Genomic DNA, 24,252 nt, shown 5'->3' with positions numbered 1-24,252 from the left:
ATGCACAGTCTCAGTGGCCATGGCTCACGGACCCAGCCGCTCCGTGGCATGTGGGATCCTCCCGGACCAGGGCACGAACCCCCGTCCCCTGCATCGGCAGGCGGACTCCCAACCACCGCACCACCAGGGAAGCCCCTGTTGCTTGTACTTTTGATATGATATTTAGGAAACCATTGCCTGACCCACAGTCACGTCCCTGTGCATTTCTAAGCAGAGCAGCAAGCAAAAGTAGCCGCGGCCCTGGTTTTAAAAAACAGAAGCATAAATAGCACCCTGTGTGTGGGGTCTGGTCTCAGGAGCTCTCTTCTGGCTTCCCCGGAGAAGAGGCCCAACACAAAATACCAGGCGTTAATAGAAGCTGTCTGGAACCAGCATGAGGTAAACATGAACAAGCCAACCACACAATGTAGAAAGTCCTAATTTGAGAGGCTACGTGTGGCGCTCAGCTCCCCGTTTCCCAGCCTCATGTGAGGGTGGTGAACACCGGGAGCCTGAACAAGTTTACCAGGAAAACAAGACTCAGACCAACACTTGGTGTTTTCTGTTAAAAGCTGCCGCAAACAATGGATCGGGTCTTGAAAGCCACCTCAGAGTAAAAATAAAGTCAGCTCTGAAATACCTTTCTCTGCCAAAGGAAGCCATGCCCGAGGTGGGAGATGTCTGGACCACTCCCCGAAGGGTCTGCTGAGATGCTTTCCAAGCCCACAGTGAAGAGTGCTGGGTCCTGTGTGGCCAGTTCTGGGCAGCACTCGAAATTCTCCACCGAGATTCAGGGTCCAGGCTGCTGGCAGAACCACTGAGGTCAGTGACAAGTGAAGCTTTAGGTCGTCAGGACACGGGAGAAGCCCCGGCTGAGGCTCAGCCCGGTCAGCCCTGAGAGCTGTTTGCCGTTGCTGAGCCACGCTCGACCTCCCCCAGGGCTCCAGAGGAAGAACGCGAAGGCGCCTGCAGCCAGGAAGTGGAAGCCGTCCTCTCCAACCCTCTGTGGGTGCTCAGAGCCCACCCTTCAGGCCCACAGACACGGGAGCCACTCAGGCGGCTTTCCTGAGGCCCGGAGAGGCCGGCTCAGCCGGGAACAAACCTTCCTGGAGGCCGAGCCGACTAAGAGCTTCCCAGCCCGTCCTCCTCGGTCCTCACAGCTCCTGAGGCCCAGGGTACCTTCCTTTGACAGATGGGGAAACTGAGGCTAGAGGCAGACGCCACTAGGCACGGGACCCAGGTGCTCGCCTGCGGCACTGCGCCGGTGGCCGGGAGGAGTGTGAGCCCCTCAGCAGGGGTAAAGGTGGCATCGTGAAAAGTCGCTACCTCCTGCTGGCGCATTCATTTAAACAGCGTGCAGAGAAAGCGCTCGGCACGCGCTGGGGGCAGAACAGCCCAGACTGGATCACGGATTCAATACACAAAACAGAAAGAAAATGCCCCGATGCCCTCCTTCCTAATAACTGTCTCGCGCACACTTTCCCAGGCTGTTTAGCGCGACTAAAACGTATCTGTACTCTTGGGGTTCTCAGCGGCATGGAGCTGACAGGACACATACAGACACAGACGTAGGAGGAGACTTCTCACGGGAAGCGGCTCCGGCGGTTACAGCGCCAAGGCAGCCCCCAGCTGTAGGCGAGCTGGGGGCCCAGGAGCTCCATGTCCGAGGGCAAAGACAGGGAGATGCCCCAGCTCCAGGAGAGAGAATTTGCCCTTCCTTCACCTTTGGTCCCATTTGGGCCCCTAACCGACTGCAGGGGGCCGGGGGTGACCTGCTTTACTCAGTCCACTGATGGAAATGCTCATCTCTCCTGCAAACACCCTGACAGACACACCCGGAAATAATGTTTTATCCGCTTTCCGGGCATCCCTTACGCCAATCAGGTTGACACAAAATTAACCATCATGATACCACAAAGAGAAAATACATAAAACAGCACTTTAGTAACTGGGAACTTCCTACGCTAGCTCGAGCTGGGTGGTTTAAACGGAAGACATTTACTTCGCACAGTCCTGGGGACTGGAGTCTGCCCTCGGGGCGCCGCGTGGTGGGTTCTAATGGGGCCTCTTCGTGGTGGAGGGGGAGCTCTGGTGTCCTCTCCTCTTCTTAGAAGGACACAGGCCCCCTCCCATGACCTCATTTAACCTTAATCGCCTCCTGAAGACCCTCGCGTTGGGGTGAGGGCTTCGGCGTGTGGCTTCGGGACATAGCTCGGTCCGTGTTGCTGGGTGCCCGGTTCACAGCTGGCTCCTTCATTTACCGTACCCTGGGCGCTCTCCAGGTAGGACAGGTCTCTCTCTGTCATAGTTATCAGGTGCACACTGCAGGGAGAGGCCTCCGCGTGCCCACCTGGACGCTCGAACCACTCTACGATGACCCTAAGACCGTCACTGTGCCTCCGAGTGGGCTCTTCCCGGAAGCGGGGCTGCGAGCTTTGGGTCAACGTGCACGATGAGCCACGCCGGGCCTGCTGCTGTGACGCCGCCGCAGGCAGCGCCTCTAAATCCGATGACCCCAACGGTCCACCAGCGCCAGCGACACTGTGACGTCTTTCCGGTCAGAGGACAGTAAATCCTGAGAGGCTTCCTGGAGGAGGAGCTTTGCAAGGAGAGGAGAGGTTTGTGGTTTATGAGGACCAGCCTTGAAGGCGGACGAGGAGAGAAGAGCTACGGTCATGATGAACAGAGAAAGCGGTGAGGGGGTGGAGTTCACATTTTACCTGGAAAGGATTGGCGACAGAAGCAAGTGTGTAGAAGAGGAGGGAATATCGGCTTAAAGGGACAGGTGAGAAACAGAAATCAGAGCAGATACCCGACCACTCTTAAAGTAGCTGACACCTGCTTTTTATTTATTTCTCCATTTTGAATTGTATTTATATTTTTATACATCAGGTTCTCATTAGTTACCTGTTTTATACATATTAGTGTCTACATGTCAATCCCAATCTCCCAATTCATCCCACCATCACCACCACCCCCAACCTGCTTTCCCCACTTGGTGTCCGTACGTTTGTTCTCTATATCGGCGTCTCTATTTCTGCCCTGCAAACCGGTTCACCTGTACCATTTTTCTAGGTTCCACATATATGCGTTAATATACGGTATTTGTTTTTCTCTTTCTGACTTCACTCTGTATGACTGTCTCTAGGTCCATCCACGTCTCTACAAATGACCCAATTTCGTTCCTTTTTATGGCTGAGTAATATTCCATTGTATACAGGTACCACATCTTCTTTATCCATTTGCCTGTCGATGGGCATTTAGGTTGCTTCCATGACCTGGCTATTGTAAATAGTGCTGCAATGCACATTGGGATGCGTGTGTCTTTTTGAATTATGGTTTTCTCTGGGTATATGCCCACTAGTGGGATTGCTGGGTCCTATGGTAATTCTAAGTTTAGTTTTTTAAGGAACCTCCATACTGTTCTCCATAGTGACTGTATCAATTTACATTCCCACCAACAGTGCGAGCGGGTTCCCTTTTCTCCACACCCTCTCCAGCATTTGTAGTTTGCAGATTTTCTGACGATGCCCATTCTATCTGGTGTGAGGTGGCACCTCATTGTAGTTTTGATTTCTCTAATAATGAGTGATGTTGAGCAGCTTTTCATGTGCTTCTTGGCCAGCTGTATGTCTTCTTTGGAGAAATGTCTATTTAGGTCTTCTGCCCATTTTTGGATTGGGTGGTTTGTTTTTTAATATTGAGCTGCATGAGCATACCTGCTTTTTAATAAAGTCTTTCCTAGTGTCTCTACCCAGAAAACTTCATGCCCTGAGAAAAGACTGATGGATATACCTGTAAGTTACGTTTTAACTTCGAACACGTTAAGTGTTTTTCAGAACCAGTTATCCTACTTATAATGTGTATTTCCCACTTCCTTCAAAGCTGAAAAAATGCCCCCAAACCCCAGAGAAAAAACCCAGCACCTGCTCTGGGATCTCAGCGCCCACGCGGGCCTCGCCTGAGAGTGGGCACAGCAGGTAACCCGGGCTGGGGAGCAGGGTAAGGGGCGGTGGTTGTGTGACGGGGGTGAGGGGTCGGCAGGGAGAACGGGAAGGAGTGAAGCACACTCGGCCTTACAGCTGCCGCCTGCCTGCTTTCGGAGGGCTGCTTCTGCAGCTTGCTGTGGGCTGCAGGCCCCAGGACAGCTCCACGGGGGAGGAAAGCGCTCTTGGGAGGCCGTGGCCGCGAGGGCTGACAGGTGTCAGGCATGGCCCACAGACAATGCTGATGTGAGTAGCCCGTGACCGAGCCCTACGAGGTAGGAAGCACTCGTCAATCGCCGTCTGATGGGGCAGAACGTCCTGCCACAGATGGGAAGTGGCTCGTCTTTGTGTGTTCAGTCTTACCAGACACTGCTGTGATTTGCTCTTAAAAATCATGCCAGCACCCACAACTGGGTGCCAAGTAAAGTTAGGCAAACCTGAACAAGGCGCAGGTGTGTCACGTGTGACACTTGTGACAGTTTCGTAAACTACCACCACGGGGGGGAACTGGGCAAAGTACACTGGGATCTCTGTATTATTTCTGAAAACTGCAACCATCTCAATAAAAACCTCAGTAAAAACCCCATGCCAGCGGGGGGAGGGTCCCGCATGCCCAGCCCCCACTCCGGCTGAGGCTCTGCAAACTCAGTGTCTTCGGGAGAGTCGGGTGCTGCCGTGAGGGCCCCTGGGCCCCCACTGCAAGGCCCCAGCACCGCACTCCTGGCTGCATTCACGGCAGGAAAACTTCTCCCAAACCTTCTGCTCTCTCTGCAATGCAGAGATGAGCAGAGACGCCCAGAGCCCACAGGGATCTTCCTGGAGAATTCCTAACGTGTCCTGCTGGCCAGCTCCCAGCTCCCCCCACCCCGCACCTGGGCCAACACACACACACACAGGCTCCCGCCAGACTCCCGGGTCATCTCTGCTCTAGGGCTGCCCCGCTCACTGGAGCGGGGTGGAGGCCCTCAGAGTGTGACGGAGCGTCACCTTCAGCACAACCCGCTTATCCAGCCCTTGTGGGAAACCAGTCTTTATGTACATAACACAGGGCAGGAAGCAAACGTCAACAAATCTGGGTGAGTGGAGACCCAGCCCTGGGGAGGGGTACGTGGGAGGGGCTGGGGCTGACTGCCCTGCGTTGCTTCGAGAGGACGCGGATCTAAGGCAGAAGGGGTGAGGATCAGCGTTTGGGGGCATCCAGCATGGTTTCCTTGAATGTCTCTGCCCGAGCCAAGCCTGCAAATGCTGAGAATCAGGCGTCCTCTCTCCCCTTCCTCGGCCCCAGTCCCTTCCTGCCACCTACGGGACCATGTCTCCTCGGGAAGGAGCGGGGGAGGACGCACCCAACCTGGGCAGACAGCTAATAAAGAACACGCCGAGTCAAGCGGAGACACAGCCAAACTCCCGAATCCTTACATTTTTGCAGAAGCCACGAGGCGGGGCTGATCACAAAGCACCAATCGGAACCCGGCGTCCCCGCCTCAAGCCCACGTGGGGGGACGTCTCGCCAAACCTCCCGGCCTCGTGCCGTGGCCCGGCCCCCGCGGGAGGGGCCGGTAGGAGGACTGCAGTCATGGTTTTAACTAGAGGGGAACATTTTCACTCGGAAATCCCGGGAACTGAAGTCACTCAGGTGTGTCTCGGTGAAGCAGCCTCAGACGCACGTCGAGGCCGGGGCCGGACGACGTCGCCCCTCTGCAAGCAGGCTCGCGTGCCCCCAACTGCAGCAGCACGCCCCCCGGCTCCCTGGCCGTCGCAGGGGAGTACCGCAGGCCACGGGCCTCAACGTCACTGCCAAAGGGCTGACAGGGGTGGGAGCCCCCAGTGAATGCCCCGCTCCCCCATCCCCAGCTCCCCAGGCAGGTCTCGTCTGAGGTCTCCTGCCTCTGCGCCTGAGGCACTGCACCAACCATGGCACCCTGGGAGCCACTCCGGCCCCAAGGCCGCGTTTTCTCATTGGGTACGTGAGCACGGTGACAAACACCAATGCCGTGGGCTACCTGAGTGTTCGGAATACCTGGCGCCCGACACTGTCTCATCAGAGCAAATGGCCTGGGTTACGCAAATTTCAGAACGCGCCTCCACGGCCTGCGTGCTGGCTCGGAACACAGCTGACACAGATGCTCCTGTCGTCTGAGGGCCAAGGAAGCTGCCCCGAGGCTCCGAGAGACAAGGAGAAGGCAGGCTGCGGGGGCCTCTGCGAAGGCGTGACAAGGCGGCGGCAGCAGTAGGCGTGTGCCTGGCTGGCAGAGCTGCGGACAGAGGCAGAGGTAACAAAGTCCAGCGCCCTCCCGAGAGATGCAGAAAGGAGACTGAGGTGCCCCGTGCGTAAGTGACCGGAAGGCCTGGTCTGGCAGCCCCGGATTCAGGGCTTGGAGCTCACTTTGCCTGAAGGTACGGTCCTGGCAGCCCTACCGGCCTGAGCTCCTGCTGAGGGAGTTCGCAGCAGGGCCCGTGGTGCAGCGCTCGGCTCTCACCCTGGGGGGCTGGGACGCTCGGCCCACACGGGCTCCCCGGCAGCCCTGCGAGGGGGAGGGACCCCTGCCCATGTCTGTGCCCACGTCTTTGGAAACATGGGCTCCAGGCTCTCCTCGGACCAGTCCCCGAGTGGGGACCAGAGCTCACTTCCCTCCAAGCTCCCTGGTCACGTTCACCTGCAGCTCAGCTGGGAGCCGCCCGTAGCCGGGCAGGCAGCTGCCCCCAGAAGTTTCCAGCAGGACCGTCTCACGTTAAGCTTGCTTGTCTCTGTCACACCACAGTGACGGGGTGCCCAGTGTGATGGGGCCGCTCCATCTCTGTAGGAAGCAGGCCTGGCCCAGCTCCTAGCACTTCAGTACACACTCCACACGCCCCAGACCCCAGGGCCAGCCTTTCCTGGGGAGGCCAGACCCTCAGCCTGAGAGCACAGCGCCTTCCTCATGACCGCAGCACAGAAAGTGACACCCAACGCAGGGAACGGCCACGAGGGTCCCGACCCCCAGGGGACGTGTGGCGACGGTGGAGACGCCTGTGGTTGTCATCAGCCGGGTGCTACTGGCGCCGTGCAGGTGAGGGCCAGGAGCGCCGCCACGTGCCCGCAAAGCACAGACACCCTGCAGCACAGGGTCATCTGGCCCAAGCGTCAGCAGTGCCGCAGGGGAGAGCACCCGCCACGCGCACGTCTCCAGCAGGTGGGAGGGGCCCCCGCAGAGTCAGGCCGTCTAAGGCGCGTGGCAACACACGAGTGGTCGCGACGTGGAAACGTGGGTCACAGGAGACAGCCGGCCTGGGCGGGCGGGGGGCAGGTGCAGCCCAGAGGGTCCATCTGTGGTCAGGACGCTGTGAGGACCAGCCGTGGTGCTGACACCGGGGCCTGCAGGGCAGGCCGAGCATCCCAGGCCAGGCCCAGGGAGGCATCCCCACTGGGGCTCTGCACTGGCCCCTGGTTTCCCGGTGCTGTGGCCTCAGTGCCCCCGACTGGCATGGCCTGCACACGCCCAAGGTGGACATCAGGCCTGGGGCGCACGTGCGCGTTACACACACTCGGGCACCAGGAACTGGCCGGAACGGGGCCGTAAGCACCCGGGGGTCCGCGGGCCTTTGCTCCCGCCCCCTCCCCAGCTTTAGCGGTCTCACCAAAGCTGCGTCCGGAGACCCCTTCTCCTCTGCACACTCCCTGAAGGGTAGCTCTTGCCGTGTCCGCTCACAGCTCCCTGCCGCCAGGACCCCAAACAGCGAGAGGGCCGGGGGGCCCCCGGGCTGCCGTTAGCGCTGGGAACCGGGGGCACCGTATCCACGTGATGGAGAAGACTGTGGGCCAGCGGGTGACCCTGCTGGCGGGACCTGAGGCCAAGGGGGCTTGGGGGCAAACCTGGAAGCCGTCTGCGGCGGACGAGCTGGCACAGACGGGCGACCAGCACGTGGCCGTCCTCTGCCCAGTCCGCTCTCCACCTGGCGGCCCACATGGGACACACGGGGGCAGCGCTCGGGTGCCTGTGAGCCCGGGCCACCCTCTGAGGACCTGCGCCCCAGCTGTGCTGGGTCGTGACTGGGGACACAGGGGCGACCTCCCAGCCCGGTGCCCCACCCAGTGTCAGAGCTGCTCACCACAGCCTGGGGCCGTGGCAGGCTGAGACAGGGGCGCCTGGCCTTTTGCCTGCCGGGAGTCGCCCCCTTCCTGGCGGGGGCCTGGTCCGGCACCCTCCTCGTGCGGAATGAACGCGGGAAGCAGGCCCTGGGTCTGCTGAGCGGGCTGGGCCGTGGAGCTGCCCCAGAGATGAGACCAGGCCCCGCCCGGCGGAACCCGCATTTAACCAGACCCGGGAGCACACACGCGTGGCCGTGGGAAGCCCGGCGCCTGGCTCCGCCCCCTCTGCCCCTCGTCAGGGGGAACCTGAGGCTGGAAGCGGGCACCCAGAGCACTTACAGCCCTCCTGTGTCTGCAACTTGACAGCTGCCCTGGACCTCGAGCCACTGCGTCCCTCTCCTGAAACGCCCAGGCCGCCTCTGCTGAGGGCCTCGGAGAAACGGCAGCCCCGCCTTCCCTTCTGTGCCCGACGTCCCCACGAGCAGACGTACGCCAGGCAAGGGAAGGTGGCCAAAGGACAGGTTCTGTGTCTAATTCTATGTGTTTCTTTTACTGTAAGCAGCAGAAGCTGGCGAGGGTGTGTGTTGAGGTCAAGGGCAGGCAGTGTGGGTAGAGGCTAGGGTGGCTGTGAGGCTGAGCAAGGGACCTGGGCTCCCTCCCGCTAAGCTGAGCTAGCCATGGCTCCAGCTCGCCCATGGGTGGCACCCTGGGGAGTCAGCGGCGGGGGCCTGCCGGTGGCTGGGTGGTCACTGGTCCTCACAGCTTGGCGGACTCCCTGGTCGTGCCCTTGTCCCTGAAGGTGGTGGCGGCTTTGTGGTGGGTCTGCAGTGGCTCGTCTCCCCCTCTCCCCTCCTTCTACTTGCAGAGTAGTGGCTGTGCAAACTCTGGAACTGCACTTAGAAAGCTATTAGCTTTTCTAAACGTCTTCGTCTTCGTTCATGGCTGAGGAATCAATCTTCCACGTTTAGACACCTCAACTCTGAATTTATTTCCAACGATATTTGAAAATACACACTAAAAATTACTTCACACTTTAAGGTAATGATTTTGGCCAATGTGTTCTGGGAACAAACGGACGCTGCATAAAGATAGCTGTCACGGGAAAAAAAGGGTGCTAATCCAACACTTTCTCCAATTCCCTGGAAACCACCTGGGAGGCGCAGCCTGCAGCCGATTCCACATCAGCAGTGCCTCAGACAAAGCACGTTCTCAGCGCTTACAAAGCTCGTGTTAACTCTTTAAAAACGCACACTTATTGTTTGGGCAGGACAAACTTCCAAGAAGACAGCTGTACGCTTTAGCTCTGGGGCAGGGCTACACACTCGGCTGAAGGTGGCACGCGCCCAGAAGCCCAAGGCCCTCCTGCCGCGTGCCCCTGCCGCGTGCGGCTGGACCTCCCGGACGGGCTGGCCGGGGGGCAGTTGGCAGGGGTCTGGGGGGGGTCACAGGCGTCCTCCCCTGGAGGTGGCAGGATGCGCTCAAGGGTTGCACCCAGCCCACCCTCGTGAGCTCCGTCTGAAGGAGCACCTGTGGGGAAACTGAGGAAGGAGCAGGAGCTGAGGACGACAGAGAGACACAGGCTGGGGGACGATGCTGTGAAACAGCACGAAGGGCTCGGGGAAAGCCACTCACAGGCAGAGTGGAGAAGCACGCCGCTCTTCCCACGGGTTCTTCTAAAAACGAAAACAAAGCCACCCAGAAGACAAAATCCCCAGCACCATTCTCCTTCCTTTGCAGTCAGACAAGCCTCACCAGCCCCGAGGGCACACGCTGGTCAGAGAGGCAGCGCAGGCTCCCGAGGTGAGGGCGGCCCCAGCTGAGCCCACTTGCAGGATGCAACGGCAGGGCAGGGCCGTCTCTCCCCTCCAGCTCTGTGCTGGGAGAAACCCCGCATTTGTTTCTGCAGACATTCCTAGGCTCGAGCACAGCACGTTCCCAAGACCACAAAGGTCTGCATTTAGCCAAGCCAGGCATAATGACCTTTCCATATCAAACCCAGCCCGAACGACCTTTCACACAACGTTTAAATAAAAGCGAACGGAAAATACAACAAAATGAATCCTCTAAATGGAGCTGCGGTATAAAGTTTCAATGCCCTAACTCAGGAAATCAGCTCAGTTTTCCTAGGCTGAGCTGAGAGCCCGTGGCACACAATGAAACCACAAGTACAGATACACACTGAACTGTAACTGTGACGACGTGTGTGCCGTGAATGCTGACGCTGATAAAAGTGCTTTAACTCTCGTGTTTATGGGTTTTCTTCTTATAAATATGTTAGTAGTCAAGTAGCTCTATTCTCTTTGGTCGTTTTTATGAAGAAGATGAAATTAAGAACCCACTCCCAGATGCATTTGCCCCTGATACAAAAGGAAACACTAGGTCTTCAGCCTGATAAAGGGCATTCATGAAAAAGCCACCACAACCTCACACTCAGGTGACAGGCTGGGTGCTTGTCTCTAACCTCAGGCGCAAGAGTGTCTACTCTTTACTCAATGCAGCACCTGGAGGTTCTAGCCGGGCGATTAGGCAAGAAGAAGAAAGAACAGGCATCCATTCAGGTGGGAAAACGTGACGTACAGCCATCATTAGAAGTAGGACCGCTGGGTCCCGTGGTAATGCCACGCTAAACCTTTTGAGGAGGCACCGAACTGAACTGAATACATACGTCTACACAGACACTTGCACAGGAATGTTTACAGCAGCCAAACGGGGGAAACGACCCCAGTGTCCGTCCACTGAGGGATGGATGCACCCATACGTGGAACATTATTCAGCCATAAGGAAGGACCGAAGTACCGACACAGGACACAGCACGGATGTGTCTCAAGAACACGATGCAAGTGAAGGAAGCCAGTCACAAAAGACCACGCGTGATGGGACCCGTTTATGCGGAACGCCCAGGATGGCAAATCTGGGGGGACAGAAAGCAGATCAGGGGTTGTCAGGGGCTGGGAAGAAGCTGTTTTCTGGGTTCAGGGCTCTTTTTGGGGTGATGGAAATGTTCTACAATCGCTGTGGTGGCCGCACAATTCTGTGAACACCCTAAAAGCCAGTGAACTGCACACTTTAAATGGGTGAATTACATGATACAGGAATTACATCTCAGTAAAGTTTTTATTAAAACAAAGAAATAAAATTGTTCCTTCCAGCTCTGGGGGAAGAAAAAGAAATACTAGATACAGCCCAGCGCTTCCTAGTTGTTGCATCCTCAGAATGCCTTTTAAGAAGAAGACATTTGTGAGACATTCTCATCTTCTCCCTACTTTTAATCTACTCTCCTTCCCCCAGTTAGGCTATAATCAACACTAACGAATTAAAACCTGAACGTTTTTGCCTTTAACTGGTTTTGCATTTTATCGGGTCCACACCTTGCTTGTCCACATTCTCCGCTTCCAAACAGGCTCACCTGCACCCGTGTCCCAGGACGGGGCCTTGCGAGGGCAGGGCCAGGAGACCGCTGGGGAGGCTCCACACACCACAACTGGACGGCTCTGCAACGCCCGTGAACATGGCGGCCGTTCATTTCCGCTGAGGCTCTTTTTCCTCCTGACTAACCTGGACTGCTTCCATTTGCGCTACAAACCTGGAGCTTTGGGTCCTTCTGGCTTCTGTGCAGGGCTCTGAGGAGGCAACGGTAAGGACCGCAGGCTTTGCAGAAGGAAGGAGCAGCAATTTGAGGGGTGGCCTCAAACGTCTGCCTTTGTTTGCAGTCCCCGGGAAGAGAGGCGGGTGAAAGGAACCTGCTCCCTACTGCAGCTTCAGGGACGCTTCACGCGGACACAGAGCCTCGCCACTCAGAAGCTTGCCGTGATTTGCCAACGTTACTTCATTAACTCTAACACCACCTTTATCAGATGAGCAACTGACAAGTAAAATAATCCTCATTCTGTTGAAGACAAAAATTAGACTTGACACAGGCCAGACGATGATCGGCAAACAAGTGGCCAGTGCCTCCTTCACTCTGAATTCCCCGCTTCAGTGAAGTCCTGCCCCGTTGGGCAGCCCCGAGAGCCCGAGCCCACTCCTCGCGCCTTGGAAAGCAGCCTGCACTCGGCCTTGCCCCCCCACAGGGGCAGGTCTGAGCTGGCACCCCTGCTGCCCACCTCGGCACAGCCCTCTGGGAAGCTGAGAATGAGCAGAGCCGATCAGACAGCGACTGACCTGCCGGCGCGGTGGGAAAACAGGCAAACGCCAGGGAGACACTCCCGGGGGACCTGGGCCAGGCTTGCTGTCGGGCTACTTCCTCACGTTGCCTGTGCTGGGTGGCCTGGAAGTGCACGGCGGGTCCGGGTCGAGCTCAGGATCTGACGTGAGACGGTGCGTGTGTCTGAACCAGGGCGTCTCGTCCTCCCAGGTCTTGCTTGGGGCCCAAGGAGACTGTTCTTTCGGGTGTATTATCGGAAGATCAGGTCGTCACTGAATTGGAAGGTCCCGCCCTCTTCAGGGTCTTTTCCAGCAACTGATCTTGATGAACAAAAGTCTAGTCAATGCTGCTTCGCTTTGCTGACGTCAGTAATCAGTTCCCTTGAGCACACAGGTGGCAAAGTCTCTACTTACAAATCCATTTTGAATGGCCAGTTATATCCTCAGAAGGTGATTCAAGGTTCAGTGTGTTAGGAATAAGTGATTTTAAAACTAATTTTAATGAAGGTAAATTAACTTTCACTGTCTTTCCTATCTAGCTACACTTGGGCCCAAAGGTACCTAAGTGTCACACCACCGGGGTGCAAAATCATTCCAGGCACACAACCAAAGACCTTGGGACACAACAGGACACACACACACGGGCACGTGCACACGCAGGCACACGCCAACCGCTGGCTGTGATCAAGCGCTAATAAGCATTTCTTCTGTGGCCGCTCGTCTTCCAACTGTTTCAGAAGTTAACGTGTAAAATGTTATCCTCCATCCCTAAAGTCTGTTTCGTGCCCAGTGGCTTTTCATCTTTTCTGGTCTTCAGAACCAGCTTAAGTAATGGGGGAAGAATCCAACAGGAGTCACTCTAATGCCCCTGAAGCCCAATTAGAACGCGTCCCATGGTGGGGTTGCTGGCTGACAGCTCAGGACGCAGGACTGCCCCAGGCTCCAACCTGGCTTCTGGGAGGAACCGGCAACACACGGGTGCGTTCTGCTCAATGGGCCCTTTCCTAGAGAGCCCTGGGTGTGCAACACCGGCCCTGACCACTCTTAACTTGTGCCCCAGAGTGGAGGGAACTGTGTCCCGTGGGCAGGACACGGAAGACGGGCGGTGTGAGAGCCACGTACCCCTCGGGCCGAACGACCAGCTTCTCGAGGGGGAGGCTCACTGCTGCCCTGCACTCAGGGAGGTGCTGGGCAGCGGCTGGGCTACTGTGGGTCTGAAGGACACCCAGCCCCGCCCCCGATGCTCAAGGACCGGGACCCCTGGGCCCACACCCCGTCACACACACCCCGTCGTCACTCACACCTCAGCCAGGTGCCGTGGGAAAGGGGAGGGTGGTAACAGCTAACCCTCACAAAACGCCCTAAGGGGTCAGGCACAGTTCTGAAGATTTAATCCTCCCAAACTGAGGCTTCACAGATGAGGAAACTGAGGCACAAGAGGGATGAAGTGATTTGCCCGAGGCCACGTGGCTGGTGGGGTGAGGAACGGGGACTCACTATCATCACTGCCATGTCCGAGGAGCACGACCGACCCAGAAGGGAGAGCACGCTGGTGGTCCTAAGGGAGCCAGACTGAAGAAACTCCAAGTTCTGGGGGCTGATCTCAGACAAGAAGCTTAACGGAAAGACCTCGGCACCAGCAGTGAGACAGCTTGGACTCAGTCAGTCCCACTCACTTTGCAGGACTTCTGCCCCTCCCGAGTCTGCAGTGCAGTGTAATTAAGGTCCAGACTCAGTAACCACTGAGAAGTGGGCCGTGAGCAGGCCCTCCTGTAGACCCAACACATCTCTGGACATCAGGGGACAGAGCTGGTGTCTCTCCCAAGCAGAACACTTTCAGAAACCTAGCATCGAGGGGCACTGATGCCAGCCGTTCTGAGGCTCCACCCTCAAGTCCACCCTCACCTCCAAGCGGGGCCGCTGTGCTGACCCGCGGCCCAGACACCATCAGCAGTAACGGCCTGGCCTCACCAGCCCCAGGGCGGCGCGCTGGCGGCTAAGCCCGGCTCGGGCCCCCGGCGGGTAGTCCTTCCTGGTCCCTCTGCCTCGCGGAGGTCGGCCCGAGGAAGAGCTCTCCCCGTTCCCCGCCCTCTCATACTTAACCTTTGTTATGACGTAGGAGAAAGGAGATCAGATAAAAAGCAAGGAAATATGAACCCCCAAGTTCCAAGGAAAACACTGGGCCTCTCACAGCCTGTCTCAGGAGCAGGGTTGGATCGCCGGGGGCAGAACTGGGTCAGGCATTTCCGAAAAGCCAGCTCTCCGACGCCCATCAGAGTCGGTGGCTCTGCCCCCAGCTCACAGCGGGTTCCTGAACGCAAGGTGATTTCAGGTGCTGAGCAGAGGGTGTGGGAAGAATAGCACGATCGATTCAGAGAGAAGGGGCGCCATTCACTGGCTCCCCTTCCTCCGAGCGGCCACTTAAAAGCCCCACGGGGTCGCCGTCCCCTCCAGGAGGAGCGGGGCCATCCACGTGTCCACCCTCCCCCGCTGGCTCCACAGCCGGGGGCTGTGATTCGGCCTGTATTTACGGGACGCTACAGCGGTTACCAGAGGGGACAACTGTAATTGAAACAGCCGAAAATAACTGCTGGCAGGAAAGCCTGTACTTAGAGCAGACCTCCTCCAGCAGTTCCCATGGCCAGCCCTCCACGCTGCAGGCCAGGCCAGCACAGCACAGGGCGTCACGGGAGCCTGGAGGAGGGTCACAGGTCCCCACCCCTGCCCTCAGCGGCCAGGTCTCTGCGCCACCCGGCACTACAAGCCTCACAGCACCCCGTCAGCTGAGTCCCACCCACGGCAGCTGCCCCTCCGCAGCAGAGGCCGCTGGGCAGTGGCGACGACGGGGAGAGGTCTCTGTTCCGCGAGCCCACAGCCAAGGCCGCCGGCTCCAGCTGCCTCTCTCACCAACAGCTCCTGAGCGTGAATCCCAGGGGGCAGTTCCCGGGACCCTACGACAGAGCACCCAGGGGCCAGCCCTGCCCTGGGTCCTCCGCCTGCTTCACCCCAAAGACGCTGCGAGAGACACAGCCTCACGGGCCCTCAGTCCACGAATCCAGAGACGGGGCGAAGACCAGTGCAGCTCCGCTAGCGTTAAACACTTGGCTCAAAGAGGCTCGGAGCCGAGCGAGATGCCTGCTTCAGGAAGATGCTTTAACCGCAGGACTGAGCTACACGCCACGTGACTGGCTTCCACAGCGCCCCTCGTTAAGGGGTACAGTTCATCGGGTTTGGCGCACTCGGCTGGGCAACCATCGCCACTGCCTAATTCCAGAACACTTGCATCACCCCGAAAGGAAGCCCCAGACACGTCAGCAGTCACTCCCCACCCCGTACTCGAGGTTGTGACTTTTGCTAGTTTATCAATCACTCCAGGTCTATTTATGCAACTACAAGCAAATATGAACAAAGATTCGTACTCCCTCATTTTGTTTCAGGGGGTAACGAATTATACACACAATTTTGCACCTAGGTTTTCCACTTAATACATCTTGAAGACCCTGGATTTTAAGAGCTGAACAAGTCGTCTTCCTGCTGTTTCTACAGAGCTGCCCAGTCCACCGGCGACAGTCTGGGTCAGGGGAGGGTCCTGACCGGCAGGATTGTCCAAGATGGGCAAACCACGGCGACCAGGAACCACAGTGCGTGTCTTTCTCCCGTCCAGAGGAATCTGTGGTCCGTCCGGGGGCCACTTCCTGATGCCCCCCCACCTCAGGCCAGTGGAAACTGCAGCCTGCGGGCTGGGCTTGTGCCAGTGCCTCGGTCCTCTGCTGACCGCTCGGAAGCTCTGCGGCCTCCTCCTTCACTCCCCACTTCAGCCACGGGAGGAAACCAGAGACACCTGGACAGCCGTGTGGACCTCTCTGGGACTCAGGTTCGTCCTCTGTAAAAGGGACAGGTCACCCCACTCGGGGAGACCATGGACTTGAGGACGCCTGCCTCGACCATGAGCGCTCCGCAGCCCTCGGAGTCTTCACTGGTGCCAGCGGCCCACGCGCCACACCGCCATCTTGACGCAGAAAACAGGGCTCGTTAAGTTCCCGCTGTAACAACAGACCCTGACGCCGTACTCCCAAGCCCCTGTGAAACACACACAGCTTCTGCAGCTCCCTTCGCTCACTGTCCTGGGAACGCCTGCCCGTTACGAGGGGGCCGGCAGAGCAACACAGGTGGCACACAGCACAAGAGGACCAACTGGGTCGGGGGTGCCAGGTGGAGGAGGGTTTAAAAGGCACACAGGGTAAGAAGGACGCATTTTCATTTCAGAAGCACCTCGCCATAGTTGCGGTCAGCAGGAATTCCCCGGGAACTCGAGGAGGGTCCACAGCTAAAGGGTCTGGAAACCTCCTTGTGTGAAGCCCTGGAGCCTGCAGCACGAAGTACACGGTCTTCCTCGCCTGTCCGTGAGCGCCTGCACCAGAGAGCTTGTCAAGCTTTGGCAATTGCTCTGATCGACTCTGAGAGCGCAGGAGGCCCGCCAGGGTTCACTAGCTAAGTGTGCCCCCACGCTCGACAGTGAGGGCCGCCAGAAAGAGCTGCTGGAGGGAGGGTTGAGGAGGGTCAGGTCCTCGGGCGGACACACCCCAAATCTACACGTGGGCCGGTCTCAGGCTCTGCCCGCTGATGAGCCTGAGCGTCAGAACCGTGCTTCCAGCGTCAACCGCACGAAGAACTCCATCCGCTAAATGATGCTCAAAAAGATTGGGATGGTTCCAAGGTCAAAGGCGACATCAGGAGACGAGGCGCCCTCTGCCTGGCGCCTGCTCCCAAAGGCCAGCACACTTTTTCGTGGTGTCTGAAGCTGGCAGGAGATGGGCAGGGGCCACGTGGGGCAGATCTGTGCTGGAGCGCCCCTCCCCCCGAGGGGCCTCAACCAAACGTCCACCCCACCCGAAGCCCACCCGAGAGCGAGCCAAGGCCAGGGCTGGGAGCACACCCAAGGCTGCGGACAGTGGCTCTTGGGGCTGGGAGTGAGGACGTGCTCGCACACCGCCCGGCGTCCACCACCGCCAGGACAGGCTGGGCTGCAGGGAGGGCCAGGAAGACGCGACCAGCACACCGGCCTGGGCAAGGAGGGCCGCCAGCCTCAGCCTCCCCATTCTCCTGCTATTCTGTCCGCCAGAAGAGAGTCCCAGGCCTGTTAGCCACAGGAGGAGCCACGGGGGCCCGGCCACCTCCAGGCTCCCCTCACCGGAGTCTGGGAGGCGCGGGGAGAAAGGTCTGCAGGCAGGCAGATTTGCCACACTGCCGCAGCCGCCCTGGCAGAGGGCATCCCGCCCCCAACACACAGACACCCGTCACGCTGCATGCTGCACTTCCCCGCTCAGAGGGGTCCCAAGCAGGAGGAGGACAGGTGAGGCTGGCTGACCCCTCCGAGTCACTGCCGATGCCCTGACGTGTCCAGAGGAGCTGGATTAATTTAACCTGAGACTCTCCACGTGCGACCTGAAGTCCAAGAAGCCCGGCCCTCACTGCCAGCCTCCGGTCCAGGCGCGGTCAGCACACGGGAACCAGAGGGATGAGCGTGGGCCGCAGACACAGCCCCCAGGGAAGGCCTGGGGGCTCTGCAGGGACACGATGATGCCACTAGTAAGTGACAATTATTTCCTAAGCGATTTGCTCTTTGCAAAAGTATAATCCCTCACCCTTTGATCTGAAATTCTAAGAAGACCACAGACACTGTCAGTTATCAATGTGCCCTATGGGCGTTTTATAGGAATTCATACTTACACGGACGGAGGTTACTTCTTGGCGTCTGACTTTAACTCACCAACACACATAATGTTTTAGTGGGTACAGTTTCAGCTGGGAGATGACAAAGTTCAGGAGGTGGACGGTGGCGGCGCAACCATGTGAACGTCCCGAACACCCCTGCACCGCACACTCATAAATGGTCAAAATGGTAAATGTTACGGTGCATATGTTTTACCACAATAAAAACAGCCTTTCTTAGTTGGTATGTACTGTACCAACACTCTCCTTTACAGTTTAACAAGGTACAGAACTCCCAGCCGCAGCCTCTCCCCGTCCGTGGTTCTAGCAGGCTGTTGGAATACGGGGGGCGGGGGGCAGGGCCTAGAGGGCGTATCCTGCTGCATTCACGTCCCCATAGAAAACAACACAGGAGTAAACAGCTCCAAATCCAACTGTCGGTCTAATCCTAAATCTCCGCCTGCATTTGTTAAATGCTACAAAGTGGCTCGGGGCTTTACGAGAGTCCGGGTGCAGGTGGGGTCCGCTAGAGATGGTGGCCTCTGTGCTGAATCACTTTCCCACAGGAGAGGATGGAAACTACAGAGATACAGGGCAAAAACAGGAAGACAAATCACTATGCAAGAGGAAATCCAAATCTTGCTTACGCTTCTGGAAAAGAAAAAAGTTCATGATGGAAATTTTAATCTCTGGACTCCAAACTAGTACAGGTAAATCATTTGTACAGTAAACTACTTGGCACTAAGGTACCACTGAAGTTTACTGTATTCTAAATAACGATTCTCCTGGCTATGGGAAGACAGTACGGTCTTTAATGTGCCCTTAATTCCAGTTCCCAAGGCTGACTGCTTGTTCTGAGCTGCGGACCGTTGCATGTCACACCCATTACAGTGAAATGGTTGGATGTCACCGGCTCTGCATCCTTTGTTGAAAGGTGCCGGATAAGCCCTCCCCAGGGGGTATTTTAAATAAATTCCAAACAACTTCAGTTGAGAACTATATTTGGAATGTTTAACCTTTCCTGAAGCTTCAGTTTCAAAACGAGAACAATTATACAACTTGGTTTGTTGTGACAGTCACATGATAGCTTCAAAGCCCTTAGTCAACAGCAAACTGCTAAATGAGCATTCGTCTTGAGAGTAGAAGGGATATATGTGTTCTGAGGCTGTGTGCGTGAGTCACTGGAGAAGCCAACTCTGACCTTCACCCCAGAGGTTCTGGTTCCTGGGTTGGGACGAGCTCCAGAATCTGCGTCTCACAAGCTTCCTCCCCTCCCTGGGGTTCTGATGAAGGTGGTCCCCAGGCCACACGGGAATTACTTTTAAGGACTCCTCAAGTAAGATGGTAACAGCGGTGGAACTTAGGAAGGAATGGATGTTAAAGGGAAACAAGCGGGCTATGACGGAGCCGGGGAATGACATAAACAAACACAGAAGCCAACATGCGAGATGCTGGCGTGAGAAGCCATGAGGCGCGGTAACGAAAAATGTGACGAGGATGCTCGCAGCTGCTGTGGGGCGTGAGCTGTACGTCCGGGGCCAGTCCAGCCTCTAAGCTGCTGAACCAGGTGTCCGGGCAGAAGGAGGGAGTGACAGGCAGGAGGCCAGCTCAGCCCACCGGGGGTGCCACAGGCTGCCCGGTGGAGCCACAGAGACCAAGAGGAGGGGTCAGGCAGGCAGAACATGGAGAAGTAGTCAGCAGAGCTGGAAGACAGGCCAGAGTTTGGGAAGAAAGGAGAAAGAAAGTTAAAAAGGAACAAACCAGCAAGCAAACGTCTCCAGAGCTGTGAGTTTAAGGGCCTTGGACGAAGGTGGCACCAAAGCAATTTCACTCAGGGCTTTGGAACCATTTTTCTAAAACAGAGCGTCCTCTTCCCCCCAGCTGCCTGTTTAGAATGATTCCCTCCTCTTCACTGGTGAATTCCACTGAGGACAGATCACAGCGGATGGTGGGCTTCAGACGAGCCCACCCGGACTGCCACCAGCTTCCGGTCTCCACAGCTGTCCTGCGCAATGAGAAGCCCTTTTAAACAGAAATGGCCGCGCAGAACTAGCGGAACCTGTCACAAGAGTGTCCTTGAGCTTCTCCGTGGGCTGTGCTTTCATGGGAGCTGCACCCGGGGTCCAGTCTCCTCCCTGGGGCTTCCATGGGGCCCACACCAACTGTAGGCTCTCCTCCAGCCGTCTTCATTCTCTCCCCAAAAGAATTTCTTCCAAATGGAGTGGCATTTAATTGGACTGAAAATGACTACTAACGGGAACATAAACAGCTTCCCAGCCCAGCGACCCTAAGGACACAGGTAGGTGTAGGTTAGATGGGCTAGCCTTTAGCTAAGAGGGAAGACGTCACTGTTTTGAGTAACCTGGAGCTTTTTTCTAGCAAAAATGTGTCAAATGCAAAATGCTTAAAAGAACACAATTTACGATTAATACCGAGCTTCCCTGGTGGCGCAGCGGTTGAGAATCCGCCTGCCAAGGCAGGGGACACGGGTTCGAGCCCTGGTCCGGGAAGATCCCACATGCCGTGGAGCAACTAAGCCCGTGCGCCACAGCTACTGAGGCCCGCGCGCCTGGAGCCTGTGAGCCACAACAAGAGAAGCCGCTGCCATGAGGGGCCCGCACACCGCAACAAACAGTGGCTCCCGTTCGCCGCAACTAGAGAAAGCCTGCGCGCAGCACCGAAGACCCACTGCAGCCAAAAATAAAAAAATAAAATAAAAATAAAAAAAGATTAATACCGATCAACTACTTCTCACCTACGCGAAAGATGTTTTAGCCAGTCACTTTGTAAACACGCTAAAAAGAAAGGTCTCGACTGAAGGCAACTGGAATATAGATCTCCCAAGGGATGTGCGATTGGTCCCCAGATCTTATCAAGACCTTGAAGGGCTTCTCCTATGTGCCCCCTCCTCTCATCTGCAAGCTCTGAGGGGGATCTGTCATCTGACCGCATCCTTGGCCAGAAGCTCACTAACGTAGCCACCAGCTCACGAGTGAGCTCCTCCTGTTTGCAGGTGGGGATACGCAATCCCCAGGCTCTCCTGGAGCTCAGAGACCCCTGGTCACCTCCCACCATTTCCTCCCGTCACAGACTTCAGCCTGGCGCTGCGAAACAGAGCCCCTCCCCCCCGCAACTTCCTGCTTCTCCCGCGGCCCCGCACACGCTTTTTAGTCGACACTCAGCTCTGGCACCGCCTCTTCACAAAGCCCTCCTGGTCCCTCCACCTAACGCAGCTCTTCCCAGTTCCCGAAGCACAATCCCGTGAGCGGTCGCTGTTTTCACGGCAGACTGTGGGGCTGCAGGCCCCTTGTTAGCGCAGGAGCCACGAGCTGACCTTGTGCCCCAGGGCTTGGCGGTGCTGAGCACAGAGCAGGTGCCCATCAGCGAGGTGAGCCTGTCAGTAGAGCATGTTAGCCGAATGAGTAAGTCAGCAAAGAGCTGGCAGTTCTGTGACCATTATGAATGATGGCCGAGAAGCCACATCTTTAGCAGGGGCTCTGCATTTTCCAGTGCAGAGTTAGGGCTGGCTGACCTAGGAACCATTATCCGGATCAAAGGGGAATGAAGCAAGGACCTGACTTTTGGAAGCTGCCCGAGGCCAGGTCACCTCTCCAAGATCTCTGTGCTGACACCTGTGGACACCCGTCCCCAACAAGGGCCAGGAAAGCTCAGCCTTAACCCCTTGCTTACAAAGGCCCACGGGGGCTGGCGCTTCTCGATCTGCTGGCCTTCAGAAACACTCGGCAAAACCCGGTTTTAACTCCAGGCACAGGGCCCTCCCCCAAAGCTGCACACCTGCTGCGGGGACGCTGCAGCCTGCTCAGCAAAGCAGCCCTTCCGGACGGAAAGGAGCGGGGCCCCAGCTCACGGAGAGTGTGGCCCAGGACATGCAGCGGGCACGGGTTCCCTCGGGCCGAGGGGAAGCAGGTGCGGTGGGCAAGGCACCACCCACAGGGCACCTCGGCCCCTTCACACAGGGCGTCTGCTTCAACCTCCCCACGGCTCTCCATCAGCCTTGGAGCAACCCGCACGGCCCTGCAGCAGCTGGCCCAACCCTGGGGCTACAGTGCCTCCCTGCAACATGCCTCCCAGTAGAACCTGCACCCAGAGAGCAGGAACACGACCCAACCTGCGTGCCGCAGCACTGGGGGGCGGGCGTGAGGTTCAGCGAGCCCAAGAAGGAATGACCACTTGCCGGCCTGAACGCAGGTGGGCCCCACGGGAGGTGCCTGAGCGCCAGGCTCTGAGCGCCTCCAAGGCCTCAGGCACACATGGGAGGCTGGGGCGCGGGTGCAGAGTTTACAGGCTGGGATACTTCAGAAGGCCAAAGAATCCCTCCCTTCTAAAAGCAGGTGACACCACATAACCCTCACACGCTCTGGAAACAGAAACACAGCCCTGTTACATTACCTGAGGAGTATGTTGCTTTACGTTTAAAAAGAGTTTTCAAAGAGAAATACTATGGAGAACAGCATGGAGGTGCCTTAAAAAACTAAAAATAGAACTACCATACGACCCAGCAATCCCACTACTGGGCATAAACCCTGAGAAAACCATAATTCAAAAGGGTCATGTACCACAACGTTCATTGCAGCTCTATTTACAATAGTCAGGACATGGAAGCAACCTAAGTGTCCATCGACGGATGAATGGACGAAGAAGATGTGGCACATATATACAATGGAATATTAGCCGTAAAAAGAAACGAAACTGAGTTATTTGTAGTGAGATGGATGGACCTAGAGTCTGTCATACAAAGTGAAGTAAGTCAGAAAGAGAAAAACAAATACCGTATGGTAAGGCATATATATGGAATCTAAGAAAAAAAAAAAGGTCACGAAGAACCTAGGGGCAAGAAGGGAATAAAGACACGGACCTACTAGAGCATGGACTTGAGGATGCGGGGAGGGGGAAGGGTGAGCTGTGACAAAGTGAGAGAGTGGCATGGACACATATACACTAGCAAACGTAAAATAGATAGCTAGTGGGAAGCAGCCACATAGCACAGGGAGGTCAGCTCGGTGCTTTGTGACCACCTAGAGGGGTGGGATAGGGAGGGTGGGAGGGAGACGCCAGAGGGAGGAGATATGGGAACATATGTATACGTATAACTGATTCACTTTGTTATAAAGCAGAAACTAACACACCATTGTAAAGCAATTATACTCCAATAAAGATGTAAAAAATAAAAAAAAAGAAATCCTACTAACACAGGCAGCCTGACAACCAGGATTATCAGCTGAAACATGAAAAGAAAGCCCCAAACGGTGCCTCCGTTCCTGGCCTTATTTCCCGTCAAAGCAGAACTCCTTGAGCTCGTCCTCACCGAGAACTGGCTTAAATACACGTGTTGATCGTCACAAACGAGCCACTCTGATATCGAAGACAGGAAAGAAATGATACGACGCCCACGTTCAGCCACACGGTCCTTTGGCCTCCGTGGAAGCAAGCGGTCAGCTGGTACCGTCCGCCCCCCTGGGCGGCTTCCCCCCAGGAGCTCACGTCCTGCGGGTCTTCAGCTCCCACCCAGGGAGGCCAGGCTGGGAGGGGCTCCCTGAGCTCAGGAGCCCGGAGCAGGATAATCAGCTCGCAGGGGCAGGCTGGGACCTGCAAGGCACCGGACTCAGGAGTCCACGGCGGCTGCAGGAGGGCAGCCCTCCCCCCAAGCCACTCGCCAGCCCCTCACTGGCCTTTGCTGCAGCGTTCAAGAAGGTAAATCCAAAGCTCACGAGCTTCCATGCCACACAAGAACGGCCTTCAAAGGTATGTGTTAAAGGGCCCAATTCAAAGGCCATTCTAATGCCCTGCGAAAGAGAGGCCCACTGGCAAAAATATACTTTAGTTAAAGATACGCATGCCTTTTGATCCAGCAAGAACATTTCTACCAATTAATCCTGAATCTGACATGCACATAAAAAGGTATAACAGTTTATTATAATGAAAAATTGGAACAGTTTAAATATAAATTATTATGGGATTGGCTACATTTTGTTAAATTCATACAACTGCTATGTCTGTTAGAAAGATGGTGTATATCTATGTATCTACAAGGAGTCAAAAATATGATGCTAGGGGCTTCCCTGGTGGCGCAGTGGTTGAGAGTCCGCCTGCTGATGCAGGGGACACGGGTTCGTGCCCCGGTCCGGGAAGATCCCACATGCCGTGGAGCGGCTGGGCCCGTGAGCCGTGGCCGCTGAGCCTGCACGTCTGGAGCCTGTGCTCCGCAACAGGAAAGGCCACGACAGCGAGAGGCCCACGTACGGAAAAAAAAAAAAAAAAAAAGATGCTAGGCTGAAATAATCTCTACAGTATGTGTATTATGACCCTGTTTATGTGAAACTATATCCAACTAGTTGTATCTACAGC

General features: G+C 56.5%; 1 protein-coding gene across 2 annotated transcripts in view; it reads right to left on the bottom strand.

Annotated features, from left to right (window-relative positions):
* Positions 1 to 24,252, bottom strand: part of PARD6G (par-6 family cell polarity regulator gamma) — a 107,869-nt gene that overhangs the window by 34,406 nt on the left and 49,211 nt on the right. The window lies entirely within an intron of this gene.

The sequence above is a fragment of the Stenella coeruleoalba genome (genome assembly GCF_951394435.1).
Source record: "Stenella coeruleoalba genome assembly, chromosome: 14".
NCBI lineage: Eukaryota > Metazoa > Chordata > Mammalia > Artiodactyla > Delphinidae > Stenella > Stenella coeruleoalba.
This window is presented reverse-complemented; position numbering and strand designations above follow the sequence as displayed.